Source organism: Natator depressus, chromosome 3, assembly GCF_965152275.1.
Source record: "Natator depressus isolate rNatDep1 chromosome 3, rNatDep2.hap1, whole genome shotgun sequence".
In the NCBI taxonomy this organism is placed as follows: Eukaryota; Metazoa; Chordata; order Testudines; family Cheloniidae; genus Natator; species Natator depressus.
In genome coordinates, this window is record NC_134236.1 from 50,744,078 (window position 1) to 50,761,545 (window position 17,468).

Consider the following 17,468-nt stretch of genomic DNA (forward strand, 5'->3'; position numbering starts at 1 on the left):
ATTTACTTCATTTTGAGAACACTGCATTCAGCAGTTTTATGTACAGAAAGCAATCCAGTAACAGAGTGTGAAGGGGTCTGTAGACCCTGCCTGCATTGGAAGGACAATACATTAAAGGTGTGATTTTTTTAGAGCTGGTTTCAACAGAAATTGCACATGTTCAGCATCTCTAAAAAAATTATAATTTAGAATTGTTTCCCTAAACAAGAGACCAATCACGAGGTATAGTCTCTCACTGTAGGGATGCTGTGAGGGATGACACATGTTCCATCCAGGGATGACTGGTTTTGTCCTTAGGATAAAACTAATTAAATTGGGAGAGGCCAGTCACTCAGCATGGAAGGAAAGACTCTACCAGAAAACAAGAAAGATTTTTTCACACTCCTAACCAAAATGGCTATGTGGGGAAAACTTTTAAGTGTGGCCCAGCCTTGAGTGGCTCCATAATCAGGATAATGATTAACAGCTTGTAGCTCAAAATGTTCCTCACCAGTTTTCCTCATACATTGCAGGGGGGGAAATAACCTATGAGGGTAATATTCTACAATGAATCCATTGATATAAACAAGCACACACATAAACATTATGAGCATTTACAAAAAGAAAAGGAGTACTTGTGGCACCTTAGAGACTAACCAATTTATTTGAGCATAAGCTTTCGTGAGCTACAGCTCACTTCATCGGATGCATACTGTGGAAAGTGTAGAAGATCTTATTATATACACACAAAGCATGAAAAAATACCTCCTCCCACCCCACTCTCCTGCTGGTAATAGCCATCACTTTAGATAAGCTATTACCAGCAGGAGAGTGGGGTGGGAGGAGGTATTTTTTCATGCTTTGTGTGTATATAATAAGATCTTCTACACTTTCCACAGTATGCATCCGATGAAGTGAGCTGTAGCTCACGAAAGCTTATGCTCAAATAAATTGGTTAGTCTCTAAGGTGCCACAAGTACTCCTTTTCTTTTTGCGAATACAGACTAACACGACTGTTACTCTGAAACCTGAGCATTTACAGTAAACTATTTCTCCTGAATATATTGCAACGTGCTCTACCTTCTAAATCTACACCCCAGTTGTGTAAGCGTACGTTTAGACGTGTGCTAGCGAGGCTAAAGCTAGCATGCTAAAAACAGCAGTGTGCATGCTATGGCTCTGGCTGGAGCTCAGGCTCTCAAGCCTATGGCTCTCAAGCCTTGCATTTGTCAGTCTACAGATTTTGTGGGCATTGGAACACATGTTAAAAGAAACTTCCTTTTAAAAAAAATGTTCAAAGCGATTGGCAAAATGTATCTCTTTTTAACGAAATTGGGCGCAAAGTGAGAATTCACTCTGAAGCAGCCAATATGCTTTGCAAGCTCACCAGAATATTTCCGATAGTTTACTTTCAATAAAACACATCTTGCTTTTTAACCAGGTAGATTAAATTGCAGCAGAGTGACCAAAACAAGACAGAATATTCTGTTACTTATCTCCAAGATGAAAAACAAGGTATTTTTGACACATATAAGTATTTAGCAATGTTAGCACTTTAAAAATATATGGGTATATAATAAATGACCTTGCATTGAGGTGAGAATATACAATGCTAAACCTGCAACAAAATTGCATTCAGTAAATAACACAGATTTACACTGTCATAGCTGTGGCTTCCCCATTCAAAATTCCCCACAATAACTATTCCATGTGAAATGTATTTCTATATTCTTCTAATTATCTCCTTCCAAAAAATCACCATCAGAACCATCATGTGTTTTCAACATTAGAGTCAGATGAAAAACTGCCCTGTTAAAGTGGATTATTTTACTTAAATGTCACACAACATCAATCTCTTTAATCTTCATTTTAAGCATCTGGATTCACAGATATTTGCCTCAGATAACAATCTTTAATCTTTTAATCCTTCATGTCTTTTCTTATAAAACATAATGACATCCCATATTTTGCCAATATTTGTGCTTATGTCAGGGAACTGGTATATGCAAGTATAGTTTGCACTGCGACTTGTTAAATGGTTGTAGATGAGGAGTTTGAATCCTGCCCATTCCTATTCTTACATTTATGCCTATTTCAAGTTTAGAAAAGTGTTCAGATTAAAGGAAGCATAACCTGCTTTTTAGTCTGATTGTATCCCTTTGGCAAATCTAAGACAGATAAATTCCACTGACTCAAGTGAACCATGTGCCAGGTTATGCAAACTCCTATATTAGTCCTTACTCACTGTGACAGATCTCGGGATAGTCATGGCTGTGAGTTACCTTGTTACCTCCTACATCTAGCAAGAGGGAGTCTAGCTCATGGTGGCTGGACATAAGCTCCCTAACACCACCAGCCTTTCAGCCAATCAAGCACTCAGCTCTGGGCTATGCCAGCCCTTTCTTTGCTTTGCAGGTTAATAATAGGTGTGCTCCAGCCCCCAAGTCCACTTGAAGCATTCACCTGTGATGTGAAGACCATGGCTACTCACAGGAATCCCAGATCCTCTGCTCCCAAAGGAGCAATGCACCACAGTATACCAGTTTTACCTTAAATCACCACTCTTCTATAACACACAGGACTTGTGAGCACTTATAATGAAACAAAAGAAGGTCTGTTACAAGAAAGAATCAAGATTCCCCTAGAAACAAGAGAAACAGATGTTTATAATACAAAACAAGCTCATAAAATGAGAACTAGGAACTACACTTATTAATAGTTACCTTTTCTGTGTAATAAAGTAGATTCCCCCCACTCAAAGTTCAGTCTTTTGCAGAGCTGGCTGGCTTCTCAGGAGCCAATCTTTTATGAAACACCCCTGCTCAACAAGATGTCTCCTCAGTTAATGGACACAGAGGGTCTTTCTCTACCCTGTGATATGATGAATCAGTTTTTGGTCTTCATTCCCAGACAGGGCAATCCCCTGTCTCTTATAATGTAATATTATGTAACCTCCAAGTTGTTTTGATGTTTATAGGTTGTCTTTGATATTATCCCATCATAGATTCTCAAGACAAAATAAACCAAATATATCATACATATTAATATGTAACTTTAAATATTATATAACTTTTATGCAGATCATCTGTAAATTAGAAATAAGCAAATTCCAAGAGATTCAGGCTTGCTATTTATCTGCAAAGTCTAACGAATCTAGAACATTAATATAATCTGAAAACATTGTAACACTGCAGTGTAAATACCATCATATTATGACTCCAACTCAGTAAAGCCTCTATTCCATGAATGAAAATAAAATAGCAGAAGATCTTCTTATTGGCAAAAATAGTGCCAAATAATGAAGAGTCCTCTGCTCTAGGATGCCAAGCTGATGAGCAAGCAATGTCACCACAGAATTACCAAAGGAGCCCATCACTGGAGTGGAGAGGAGAGTACCAGCTACATAAAAATGTAAGAATGGTCATATTGGATGAAACTAATGGTCCACCTAGCCCAGTATCCTGTTTTTCTACAGTGGCCAGTGCCAGATGTTTCAGAGAGAATGAACAGAAAAACATCCACTGGCAATGAGTTCCACAGGTTGACTTTGTTGTGTAAAGAGGTACTTCCTTGTTTTGTTTTACACTAACTGACCATTAATTTCATTGGGTGACCCTTGGTTCTTCTGCTATGTGAAGGGGTAAATAACACTTCCTTATTCACTTTCCCTACACCATTCATGATTTTATAGACCTCAATCATATCCCACCTACCCTTAGTCCTCTCTTTTCCAAGCTGAACAGTCCCTGTCTTTTTAATTATCTTCATATGGAAGCTGTTCCATATTGCATATGATTTTTGTTGCCCTTCTTTTTACTTTTTCCAATTCTAATATATATTTTTGGAAATGGGACTGTCATAAATATAAAGGGAAGGACAACCACCTTTCTGTATACAGAACTGTAAAATCCCTCCTGGCCAGAGGCAAAACCCTTTCACCTGTAAAGGGTTAAGAAGCTAAGATAACCTCACTGGCACCTGACCAAAATGACCAATGAGGAGACAAGATACTTTCAAAGCTGGTGGGGTGGAGGCGGGGGGGAGGGGGGGGGGACAAAGGGTCTGTCTGTCTGTGTGATGCTTTTGCCGGGACCAGGTCAGGAATGCTCTTCAGAACTTCTGTTAAGTTAGTAAGTAATCTAGTTAGAAATGCGTTAGATTTCCTTTTGTTAAATGGCTGATAAAATAGGTTGTGCTGAATGGAATGTATATTCCTGTTTTTGTGTCTTTTTGTAACTTAAGGTTTTGCCTAGAAGGATTCTCTATGTTTTTGAATCTGATTACCCTGTAAGGTATTTACCATCCTGATTTTACAGAGGTGATTCTTTTACTTTTTCTTTCATTAAAATTCTTCTTTTAAGATCCTGATTGCTTTTTCATTGTTCTTAAGATCCAAGGGTTTGGGTCTGTGTTCACCTACGCAAATTGGTGAGGATTTTTATCGAGCCTTCCCCAGGAAAGGGGGTGTAGGGCTTGGGGGGATATTTTGGGGGGAAGATGTCTCCAAGTGGGCTCTTTCTCTGTTCTTTGTTTAACACGCTTGGTGGTGGCAGCATAGGGTTCAAAGACAAGGCAAAGTTTGTAGCTTGAGGAAGTTTTTAACCTAAGCTGGTAAGAATAAGCTTAGGGGGTCGTTCATGCAGGTCCCACATCTGTACCCTAGAGTTCAGAGTGGGGAAGGAACCTTGACATGGTGGCAGAGAGGTGGGATCATTTTAAGATTTTTTTTTTAGATAATTTTGAGATTTTTTTTTCAGATCTTTTTGAAGCAGAAGTACAGTAGGATTTTAAAAGGACATTTTTTTCCCTTTGGGCTGCTTGGAAGCAAGTTTTAACTAAAAGCAGTTAGAGTTTTTTTGTCTCTGCCTGGGGGCCAAAGCAGCAAGCATAACAAAGGGATTTGTCTTTTTTGAGCTGGAGTTTTCTCTTCCTCAAGGCAGGGTAGTTAACCTCCTGCAGGGAAATTCACAAGTTTTCACAGACCTGAAGAGGGTTGGGTTTTTTTAGCTAAGAGCAGCTAGTGGGTTTTTCTATCTATTTGCCTGGAGACAAAGGATTTTTCTGTAGGCTGAGAATAGCTATCAGAGAACATAGGTATCACATTATAGCACAAAAATTTTACAAGCCAGTTTTTTGTTTTTTTTTTAACTCTCGGGTGTAAAGTTAGTTAAAAACAGAGAGGCTAAGATGACAAAACCCAAGGCAGAAAAAGCCAAAGAGGCTGCCCACAGGAGAGAAATGGAAGCAAAGGAAAAAGAAATGGAGGCAAAGGAAAAGCATGCACTGGAGATGGAGAAGGCAAAGGCTCAGCAGAATAGCAATCCTTCTCCAGGTACCGCTTCACATCCCACCTACAAGGCAGGCGATGATACTGAGGCCTTCTTAGAAAACTTTGAAAGGGCCTGCCTTGGGTACAGCATCTCTACAGACCGATACATGGTAGAGCTGAGGCCACAGCTCAGTGGACCCTGAGCAGAGGTGGCGGCTGAAATGCCTAAGGAACACATGAACAAGTATGAACTGTTTAAAACGCAGGCGAGAGTCAGAATGGGGCTAACACCCGAGCATTCCTGTGGGTGTTTCAGAGCCCTAAGGTGGAAACCAGATGTGTCATTTACCCAACATGCCTACCACATTGTGAAAAATTGGGATGTCTGGATATCAGAAGCAAGTGTTAAATCTCCAGAAGAGTTGCCCTTCCTAATACAAATGGAGCAGTTCTTAGAGAGTGTTCCTGAGAAAATAGAAAGATACATCCTAGATGGGAAACCCAAAATTGTAATTGAGGCGGGGGAGATTGGAGCCAAATGGGTGGAGCTGGCAGAAAAGAAAAACACTGGTCGCAGTTGGAGCGGATACCAGAAGGGACAACCTCAGACCACACCCTACTACTGGGGGAAGCCCAAGGCCCCAACTACACCCCAAGGAACACTCCAGACACCTTATCGTCCTGCCACACTGTTCTCCAGCAACCCACCTCAGCCCAGTGACCCGTCAGCTGGACGATGTTTTAAATGTAATGAGCCAGGGCATATAAAGGCCAACAGCCCCAAGAACCCCAACAGATTACAATTTATTGCACCGGAATCACACCAGAGGTCCTCAGGCCCAGATATCTCCCAGATACCCTTGGAGAGGAGGGAAACTGTGAGTGTGGGCGGGAAGAAGGTCATCGCGTGGAGGGACACCGGAGCGCAAGTGTCGGCTACCCATGCTTCCTTAGTGGACCCCAATTTAATCGATCCAGAGATCCAAGTAACAATTCAACCCTTCAAGTCCAACTCTTTCAATTTGCCTAGAGCCAAGTTGACTGTTCAGTACAAGGGCTGGTCAGGAACATGGACTTTTGCAGTCTATGATGATTATCCCATCCCCATGCTGTTGGGGGAAGACTTGGCCAATCATGTGAAGCTAGCCAAGAGGGTGGGAATGGTCCCACGCAGCCAGGCTAAGCAAGCTGTCACGCCTAGCTCTGCTCCGGAAACTTGTACCAGGACCCGGTCAGAGGTAATGGAACCAGACCCCATGCCAACGTCTGCAACAGCAGTAGTGGATCCAGTCACAGAGACCCAGACAGAGCCAGTCCCCAAACCAAAACTGGTGGAATAGCCAGCACCAGAACCAGTACCAGCACTGCATCCAGTGCTTGCAACCTCAACACCAGAGGTACCCACCGAACGTGCACTGGCAGCAGCCCATAACCCTACACAAGAGGCTCAGCCGGAGCCTGAACCCCAAAATAGTGAAACAGCGGAAAGCGGTTCACAGTCAATGGAAGCAGCCCCATCCCCTACATCGCTTCCAGAGGGACCAAACATAGGTCCACAATCCAATGAGGAACTGATGTCTCCAGCATCAAGGGAACAGTTCCAGACCGAACAGGAAGCAGATGAAAGCCTCCAGAGAGCTTGGATGGCGGCACGGAGCAACCCACCACCTCTCAGCTCTTCTAATCGATCCAGGTTTGTTGTAGAAAGAGGACTTTTATACAAGGAAACTCTTTCTGGTGGACACGAGGAAGACTGGCATCCTCAGAGACAGTTGATAGTTCCAACTAAGTACTGGGAAAAGCTCTTGAGCTTAGCCCATGATCATCCTAGTGGCCATGCTGGGGTGAACAGGACCAAAGACCGTTTGGGGAGGTCATTCCACTGGGAGGGAATGGGCAAGGATGTTTCTGCCTATGTTCAGTCTTCTGAGGTGTGCCAAGGAGTGGGAAAACCCCAAGACCAGGTCAAAGCCCCTCTACAGCCACTCCCCATCACTGAGGTTCCATTTCAGCGAGTAGCTGTGGATATTCTGGGTCCTTTTCCGAAAAAGACACCCAGAGGAAAGCAGTACATACTGACTTTCATGGATTTTGCCACCCGATGGCCGGAAGCAGTAGCTCTAAGCAACACCAGGGCTAAAAGTGTGTGCCAGGCACTAACAGACATTTTTGCCAGGGTAGGTTGGCCCGCCGACATCCTCACAGATGCAGGAACTAATTTCCTGGCAGGAACTATGGAAAGTCTTTGGGAAGCTCATGGGGTGAATCACTTGGTTGCCACGCCTTACCACCATCAAACAAATGGCATGGTGGAGAAGTTTAATGGAACTTTGGGGGCCATGATACGAAAATTCGTAAATGAACACTCCAATGATTGGGACCTAGGGTTGCAGCAATTGCTCTTTGCCTACAGAGCTGTACCACATCCCAGTTTAGGGTTTTCACCATTTGAACTTGTATATGGCAGAGAGGTTAAGGGGCCATTACAGTTGGTGAAGCAGCAATGGGAGGGGTTTACACCTTCTCCAGGAACTAACATTCTGGACTTTGTAACAAACCTACAAAACACCCTCCGAACCTCTTTAGCCCTTGCAAAAGAAAACCTACAGGATGCTCAAAAAGAGCAAAAAGCCTGGTATGATAAACATGCCAGAGAGCGTTCCTTCAAAGTAGGGGACCAGGTCATGAACTTAAAGGTGCTCCAGGCGCCATAAAATGGAAGCATCATGGGAAGGTCCATTCACGGTCCAAGAGCGCCTGGGAGTTGTTAATTATCTCATAGCATTCCCCACCTCCAACCGAAAGCCTAAGATGTACCATATAAATTCTCTAAAGCCCTTTTATTCCAGAGAATTAAAGGTTTGTCAGTTTACAGCCCAGGGAGGAGATGACGCTGAGTGGCCTGAAGGTGTCTACTACGAAGGGAAAAGTGCTGGTGGTGTGGAAGAGGTGAACCTCTCCATGACCCTTGGGCGTATGCAGCGACAGCTCAAGGAACTGTGCACTAGCTATGCACTAATGTTCTCAGCCACCCCAGGACTGAGTGAACGGGCATACCACTCCATTGACACAGGTAATGTTCACCCAATTAAAGTTCAACCTTACCGGGTGTCTCCTCAAGCTAAAACTGCTATAGAACGGGAGATCCAGGGTATGTTACAGATGGGTGTAATCCACCACTCTGGCAGTGCATGTGCATCTCCAGTGGTTCTAGTTCCCAAACCAGATGGGGAGATACGTTTTTGCGTGGACTACCATAAGCTAAATGCTGTGACTTGCCCAGATAACTATCCAATGCCACGCACAGATGAACTATTAGAGAAACTGGGACGGGCCCAGTTCATCTCTACCTTGGACTTAACCAAGGGGTACTGGCAGGTACCGCTAGATGAATCCGCCAAGGAAAGGTCAGCCTTCACCGTACATGTAGGGCTGTATGAATTTAAGGTACTCCCTTTCGGGCTGCGGAATGCATCCGCCACCTTCCAAAGACTTGTAGATGGTCTCCTAGCGGGATTGGGAGAATATGCAGTCGCCTACCTTGATGATGTCGCTATATTTTTGGATTCGTGGGCAGAACACCTGGAACATCTACAAAAGGTCTTTGAGCACGTAAGGGAGGGAGGGCTAACTATTAAGGCTAAGAAGTGTCAAATAGGCCTAAACAGAGTGACTTACCTTGGACACCAGGTGGGCAAAGAACTATCAACCCCCTACAGGCCAAAGTGGATGCTATCCAAAAGTGGCCTGTCCCAAAGTCAAAGAAACAGGTCCAATTCTTCTTAGGCTTAGCCGGATATTGCAGGCAATTTTTACCGCAATACAGCCAAATCGCCACCCCACTGACAGACCTAACCAAAAAGAAACAGCCAAATGCAGTTCAGTGGACCAAAGAGTGTCAGAAGGCCTTTAACCAGCTTAAAACGACACTCATGTCTGACCCTGTGCTAAGGGCCCCAGACTTTGACAAACCGTTCCTAGTAACCACAGATGTGTCCGAGCGTGGTATGGGAGCAGTTTTAATGCAGGAAGGACCGGATCAAGAATTCCATCCTGTAGTGTTTCTCAGCAAGAAGCTGTCTGAGAGGGAAAGCAACTGGTCAGTCAGTGAAAAAGAATGTTATGCCATTGTCTACGCTCTGGAAAAGCTAAGCCCATACATTTGGGGATGGCGTTTCCACCTGCAAACCTACCATGCTGAGCTACAGTGGCTTCATACCACCACAGGAAATAACAAAAAACTTATTTGGTGGAGTTTAGCTCTCCAAGATTTTGATTTCGACATAAAACACATCTCAGTGGCTGATCCATTCTCCCATGAAATTTTCCCAGAATCAACTGGTTAAAATCGTCCTTGAGATGTGGAAAATATTGTTAGTCTTTATACACTTGGTAGTATATTTAGAGATGCATGTGTCTTATTAACTCTGTTTTCTCCTAGAGCTCCAGGAAGATATCACAGCCAGTGTTTCACCCTATCTATGATTTGGGGGGTGTATCATAAATATAAAGGGAAGGGTAACCTTTCTGTATAGAGAACTATAAAATCCCTCCTGGCCAGAGGCAAAACCCTTTCACCTGTAAAGGGTTAAGAAGCTAAGATAACCTCGCTGGCACCTGACCAAAATGACCAATGAGGAGACAAGATACTTTCAAAGCTGGTGGGGTGGAGGCGGGGGGGGGGGGGGGGACAAAGGGTCTGTCTGTCTGTGTGATGCTTTTGCCGGGACCAGATCAGGAATGCTCTTCAGAACTTCTGTTAAGTTAATAAGTAATCTAGCTAGAAATGCATTAGATTTCCTTTTGTTAAATGGCTGGTAAAATAGTTTGTGCTCAATGGAATGTATATTCCTGTTTTTGTGTCTTTTTGTAACTTAAGGTTTTGCCTAGAGGGATTCTCTATGTTTTTGAATCTGATTACCCTGTAAGATATTTACCATCCTGATTTTACAGAGGTGATTCTTTTACTTTTTCTTTCATTAAAATTCTTCTTTTAAGATCCTGATTGCTTTTTCATTGTTCTTAAGATCCAAGGGTTTGGGTCTGTGTTCACCTATGCAGATTGGTGAGGATTTTTATCAAGCCTTCCTAAGAAAGGGGGCTTGGGGGGATATTTTGGGGGGGAAGACGTCTCAAGTGGGCTCTTTCCCTGTTCTTTGTTTAACATGCTTGGTGGTGGCAGCATAGGGTGCAAGGACAAGGCAAAGTTCAGAGTGGGGAAGGAACCTTGACAGGGACAAACAGAACTGCATGCTGTATTCAAGGTGTGGGGGTACCACAGATTCATATAGTGGCATTATGATATTTACTGCCTCATTATCTATCCCTTTCCTAATGGTTCCTATCATTCTCTTCGCTTTTTTGACTGCCACTGCAGATTGAGTAAATGTTTTCAGAGAATTATCCACAATGATTCCAAGATCTCTTTCTTGAGTAGTAACAGCTGATTTAGACCCCATCATTTTGTATGTACTGTTGGGATTATGTTTTCTAATGTGCATTACTTTGCATTTATCAACACTGAATTTCATCAGCTATTTTGATGTCCAGTTACCCAGTTTGTGAGATCCCTTCATAACTCTTGGCAGTCAGCATTTGTTCTTAACTATCTTGAGTAACTTTGAATTGACTGGACACTTTGCCACCTCACTGTTTACCCCCTGTACCAGACCTCTTAAGAATATGTTAAATAGTGCTGTCTCAATACTGATCCTTGGGGGATCCTGCTATTTACCTCTCCCCACTGTGAAAATCAACCATTTATTCCCACCCTTTGTTTCCTATTTTTTAGCCAGTTACTGATCCATGAGAGGACCTTCACTCTTATCCGATGACTGCTTAATTTGCTTCAGAGACTTTAGTGAGGGACCTTGTGAAAAGCTTTCTGAAAACCCAAGTGTCATATTTTGTTGACACCCTCAAAGAAGTTGTAATAGATTGGTGAGCCATGATTCCCCTTTACAAAAGCCATGTTAACTCTTCTCCAATGTAATGTGTTCGTCTATGTGTCTGATAAGTCTGATCTTAATTTGACTAGTCCTGAAGTTAGGCTTACGAGCCTATAATTGCCAGAATTCTTCTGGAGCCTTTTTTAAAAAATGGTGCTACATTATCTACCCTCTAGTCATCTGGTGGAGAGGCTGATTTAAACGATAGGTTAAATACCACAGTTAGTCATTCTGCAATTTCATATCTGAGTTCCTTCAGAGCTCTTAGATGAATACTATCTGGTTCTGGTGACCTATTACTATTTATTTTATCAATTTGTTCCAAAACCTCCTCTATCAACATCTCAATCTGGAGCAGTTCCCCAGAGTTGTCACATAAAAAGAATGATTCAGATGTGGGAATCTCCCTCACATCCTCCGCAGTAAAGACCAATGCAAAGAATTCATTTAGCTTCTCTACAACAGCCTTGTCTTCCTTGGAATTTTTTTTAGCACCTTGATCATCCACTGGCCTCACTAATTGTTGGGTAGGCTTTCACCTTGTGATGGACTTAAAATATTTTTTGCTGTTAGTTTTTGTGTCCTTAAGTAATTGGTCTTCAAATTCTGTTTTGCCCTGCCTAATTACACTTTTACTCTTGACTTGCCAGAGTTTATGCTCCTTTCTAGTTTCCTCCCTAGGGTTTGACTTCTCATTTTTAAAGATGTCTTTTTGTCTCCTACTGCCTCTTTTACTCTGCTGTTTCACAATGGTGGGATTTTTCAGTCCTCTTACTTTTTTTTTTAATTTGCTGTGTACATTTAGTTTGAGCCTCTATTATGTTTCTTTTTTTAAAATCCATGCAGCTTGCAGGCATTTCCCGACTGTTCCTTTTAATTTCCCTTTATCTTAATTCCTCATTTTTGTGTAGTTTTCCTTTTTGACATTAAATGCTACTGTGGTGGTTTTCTTTAGTAATTTTGCCCTTACAAGGATGTTAAATTTAATTACATTATGGTTGACATAACTGAGTGGTTCAGCTATAGTCACCGCTTGAACCAGATCCTGTGCACACTTAGGAATAAATCAAGTTCTCTGCCCTTGTGGATTCCAGGACTAGCTGCTCCAGGGAGCAGTCATTAATGGTGTCTAGAAATTTTATCTCTGCATCCCATGCTGAGGTGACATGTACCCAGTCAACATGGGGATAGTTGAAATCCCCCATTATTATTGGGTTTTCTCTTTTTGTAGCCTCTTTAATCTCCCTGAGCATTTCACAATCACGGTCACCACCCTGGTCAGGCAGTCGGTAGTATATTCCTACTGCTATACTCTTAATATTCTGGCATGGAATTTCTATCTATAGGGATTCCATGGTACAGTTTGGGTCATTTAAGATTTTTACTATATTTAACTTCCTTTCACATATAGTGCCACTCTCCCAGCAGCACAGACTACTCTGTCATTCCTATATGTTTTGTGCCATGGTATTACCGTGTCCCATTCATTATCATTTTTTGCCCAAGTGGGAAGCAGCCTGGTAGCTTATGTTCTAAGGACAGTGCAGCGTCTTTTTGTTTGGCATTGTGACATCATGATGATGTGTCACAAACTTCATCATGTTGTCATATAAAATTCTCATAGTGTGATACAGCTTTATGATATTGAGATGTTATAGTCTGATGAACATATTTGCAATAGTTTTATTTAGATTGGCAGTTCAAACAGAGCTGGTTTGACAAAGTACTTCCCTCTACTCACCTAAAACCCAACCCTCTGGTCACCATGCTTACTGAAATCAAGAATGTCTGAAAAAGCATTTAATTTTACAACATCCAGTGGTGTGTAGCATGATTATCAATGAGATGTAACTCATGTTACAGCCAGTAAGTACGTGTCATAGTCAAACAGACAACATGTCACACTTCAATTTGAGTTATGACATAAAATGCTGCATCCTTTTCATGTTAGGCATAAACAATTTCCATTCTGGTGCTTTCTCTCAGACATAGTGGTCTGAAACAGATAAAATGAAAAAATATTTCAGGAATGTGCTTAGATTATATTCAGAGATTCATATGTGAGGACCTGATATTGTTTGGTTTTGGGGGATGACTCTATAAAAGATTAGACTTTCCATATGTGCACCTTTTCCCATCTCTGACAGTAATTGCATGAGATATTTTTCATTTAAATCCAGATTACCATATCTGAAAGATGGATGTAATCACATTTACTGTGTATAGGCAGTGGAGGAAGTTAATGGGCATTGCTTATTTCACCATGCATATAGAATACAATGAACAAACATTTCCCTCACATGCTTCGTTTAGCTAGTAGGATAAATGAATTGGTTGGAGAGCTAATACTATCCCACTTTTGGTCAAGCCATGACTCATTTTGCAGATCATTATGCAAAGACATGCCAAGGTAGTTGTTCTTACACATTTTTGGGGTGTAATGCTCTTCCAGACCTATCGCTCTGCACTCAGGCACTATTCAACTTACAAACTCACATTATTCTATTTTGGTGGTACAAACAAGAGTATCTGAGTTCAAAATTGGGTCATTCCTGTTTCTCCTTGGTTTGCTCATTAGAAATCCAAAGGTAAAAATATTTTATGAGTATCTGATAAAAATTATCTAAAAAGTTACTATTTTTCTTTTTCTTTCTAAATATGATTTCCAAGAATAGTAATGCAGGTAAACTCAGGAGCCTCCAAGTTCCTTGCATTCCTGCCCAGCATATACAATCCACAATTGAATTGAAATAAATGATTCATTACCAAAATGGCTTTTTTTAAAGCTAGTAATACTATTTCCCATGTTTCATTATTACTTTCCCATTAAGAAGCATTATGTGTATTCAGGACAAAACCCATTCAACATAACTGGGTGGAGGGGTTGGGGAAGTGGACGTAAGTTTTTTCATTTTTATCTATTTAATATACATCTTGTTATTTACGTTATCATTATAAGCTTCTGAGACATAATCATAAGCCTTCAGCTTCAGCTAGCTGGAAAATTCCTTAGTGATAATTTTTCTGGAAGGTTGCTACACTGTGATGAATAACTGATTATTACCAATACAAAAGCAGACTAATTTGTTCTTATATAATATAACAGGAGAGGGGAAAATGAACAGTTTCGACAAAAAGATAATAACTGGTTTAAAATTGTTTATAGCAGGGGATTTACAACAGGCATGCAAGAAAAATGACAAGAAATGTGTTAAATGACATAATTACTCTTAATTTGTATAATCTTAGCCCACTGTATACCCTAATGTTCTGGAAGAATATGTGCCATTAAAGAAGAAAAATGCATTTAATGTACTCTGCATTTCTACTTCTGTTCATGTAAAAGGTTTTTAAGTGCTTTGATGCAAAATGCCAAATGACATACTTCAGAGACAATCAATATTTTTTTCATTTGCTACTAAATGTGAACATGCTTGTGTGTCATTGCTGGTAGATTTGCACATAGATAAATAAGTCTCTTGTATTTTAAAATGATCTCCATCTCAGAACCTTTACTGTAATGTCTTATTTCTCTATAAGCAGAACACAGCCCCAGTTGACCTGCAAACTAAAGGTAATCAATGTGCCGGTGTCTCCTAGCAAAATTTAGTACAGCATATCTGAAAACAAATACTGTAAATCAGGGTCTAAGCAGCAACGACAGTTTATTATTAACCATAAATATCTGTCCACTGTACATAAAATGGTTCCCTATAACTCAAATTTCTCTGTGATGCTGGAAATTATAAACCAGAAAAGGAAAGCCTTATAGAATTTCACTAAGGAAAATATGTTGAGTTATTTTCTCTTAAAAGCAGGGTCCACTTTATCAGCTTTTTCATCTTATGCTGTATCATTAGCAATTTTAACACAATGAGCCAATTACTCTGAGCACCCACTTGTTTTTAAAATGAGCATGCTCAGCTAATCAGCTCAGTTTCCTTTTAGTTATAACTGAAAATCTAATCCCATTATATACGAAAAAAATCGCTCCTGGACCACCTGTTAGGTAGAAGATCCAAGTTCCAATCACAGATGACATTTTTTTCACTTACCAGGACTGTAGTGTCTCCAAGTTTCTGTAAATAAGTAACATTTGTGGCTTTGTTTTTCAGAACTGAAAATCCTTATCTACATTAATGGGAGCATCCTGCACCGATTTCTATACCAGATTTAACCAACATATGGCATGCAAAATACAGGCCAATGGTGGAGACCCAGTAAACCAAGGTGAGCTCCCAAAGAATTTGAAGTCTTCCTGGTGACCCTAATCCAGATCCAAGCAGTGTCATGTGGGTCTCTGGGAACAGAACTGAAGAGATAATTGGCAGGTATCCCCTTTTTACATGCTTGTCTAAAGATGAGCAAAGGGAGCTACAGCTCATCAATAAGTCAAGAAACTGAACCTTTCAGAGTAGGCTATATAGGTTGGATACTCAGCTGCAGCTGAACAGAGCCTGAAGATGAGGCGGCTGAGGAGGGATGTGCATTAGGGAGCCACACTCCTAGCACACCAGGTACTCTGGTATAGGATGTAGGATTGAGGCAGAAATCTCCATGAAGTTTTTTGGCAGAGATTTCTCTATAATTGTTCTGCCAAGGAATGGGGTTTGATACATGTAAAATGGTTCAGGGACCAGCCGCAAACTCTGCAGATACCCCGTGTATCCGCCAAATCACCTGGCACTGAGTAGCTAATTTTAATTTTACAAATACATATGGAGCCAAATAAAACTCTTAGTTATGCTAGCATAAATTCAAAGTAACTCTGTCAATTTCAGTGCAATTATTCAAGAGTCACAACAGTATAGGTGAGATCTGAATTTACCTCACATTTTTAAAATACCAGGATTTAAAACACATTTCACCCTATAATTAATCATTTTAATGGTGAGAAAGGATTATTATCTTTGATTCTTCCAGGTTTCTGGGCTGAGCTCAATAGGCACAGTTTTCTTTTAAAGGAAACATAAAATGAATTGGGGGGACGGGAAGGAAGGAACAAGCAAAGGACAATAATTTAAGCAATATTCTAGTATAGGGAATGGTAACCATTTCTAAAATCAAATGTAATGTTAATTACAGTGGACTGTTCCCCTCTCCAAATGCTGATTGTCAAAATCAATGCTCTCCTTTTGTCCACAAATTATATCAGGCTTAGGAGAGACAGGCAAAGCTTTTAATTGTAGCTTCATAGAATCATAGAATATCAGGGTTGGAAGGGACCTCAGGAGGTCATCTAGTCCAACCCCCTGCTCAAAGCAGGACCAATCCCCAATTAAATCATCCCAGCCAGGGCTTTGTCAATCCTGACCTTAAAAACTTCTAAGGAAGGAGATTCTACCACCTCTCTAGGTAACGCATTCCAGTGTTTCACCACCCTTCTAGTGAAAAAGTTTTTCCTAATATCCAACCTAAACCTCCCCCACTGCAACTTGAGACCATTACTCCTTGTCCTGTCATCTTCTACCACTGAGAATAGTCTAGAACCATCCTCTTTGGAACCACCTCTCAGGTAGTTGAAAGCAGCTATCAAATCCCCCCTCATTCTTCTCTTCTGCAGACTAAACAATCCCAGTTCCCTCAGCCTCTCCTCATAAGTCATGTGTTCCAGACCCCTAATCATTTTTGTTGCCCTTCGCTGGACTCTCTCCAATTTATCCACATCCTTCTTGTAGTGTGGGGCCCAAAACTGGACACAGTACTCCAGATGAGGCCTCACCAATGTCGAATAGAGGGGAACGATCACGTCCCTCGATCTGCTCGCTATGCCCCTACTTATACATCCCAAAATGCCATTGGCCTTCTTGGCAACAAGGGCACACTGCTGACTCATATCCAGCTTCTCGTCCACTGTAACCCCTAGGTCCTTTTCCGCAGAACTGCTGCCTAGCCATTCGGTAGCTAGTCTGTAGCTGTGCATTGGGTTCTTACGTCCTAAGTGCAGGACCCTGCACTTATCCTTATTGAACCTCATCAGGTTTCTTTTGGCCCAATCCTCCAATTTGTCTAGGTCCCTCTGTATCCTATCTCTGCCCTCCAGCATATCTACCACTCCTCCCAGTTTAGTATCATCCGCAAATTTGCTGAGAGTGCAATCCACACCATCCTCCAGATCATTTATGAAGATATTGAACAAAACCGGCCCCAGGACCGACCCCTGGGGCACTCCACTTGACACCGGCTGCCAACTAGACATGGAGCCATTGATCACTACCCATTGAGCCCGACAATCTAGCCAACTTTCTACCCACCTTATAGTACATTCATCC

At 41.5% G+C, this 17,468-nt stretch overlaps 1 protein-coding gene and 1 long non-coding RNA gene across 13 annotated transcripts in view; one reads left to right on the top strand and one right to left on the bottom strand.

The window, feature by feature from the left end:
* The window catches only part of KHDRBS2 (KH RNA binding domain containing, signal transduction associated 2), a 614,322-nt gene that overhangs the window by 390,134 nt on the left and 206,720 nt on the right, over positions 1-17,468 (bottom strand). The window lies entirely within an intron of this gene.
* The window catches only part of LOC141984667 (uncharacterized), a 76,341-nt gene that overhangs the window by 17,273 nt on the left and 41,600 nt on the right, over positions 1-17,468 (top strand). For both annotated transcript variants that reach the window (XR_012638775.1, XR_012638774.1), the window contains exon 4: positions 15,312-15,426. This is a non-coding gene — a long non-coding RNA (uncharacterized LOC141984667). The remainder of the gene's footprint in view (positions 1-15,311; positions 15,427-17,468) is intronic.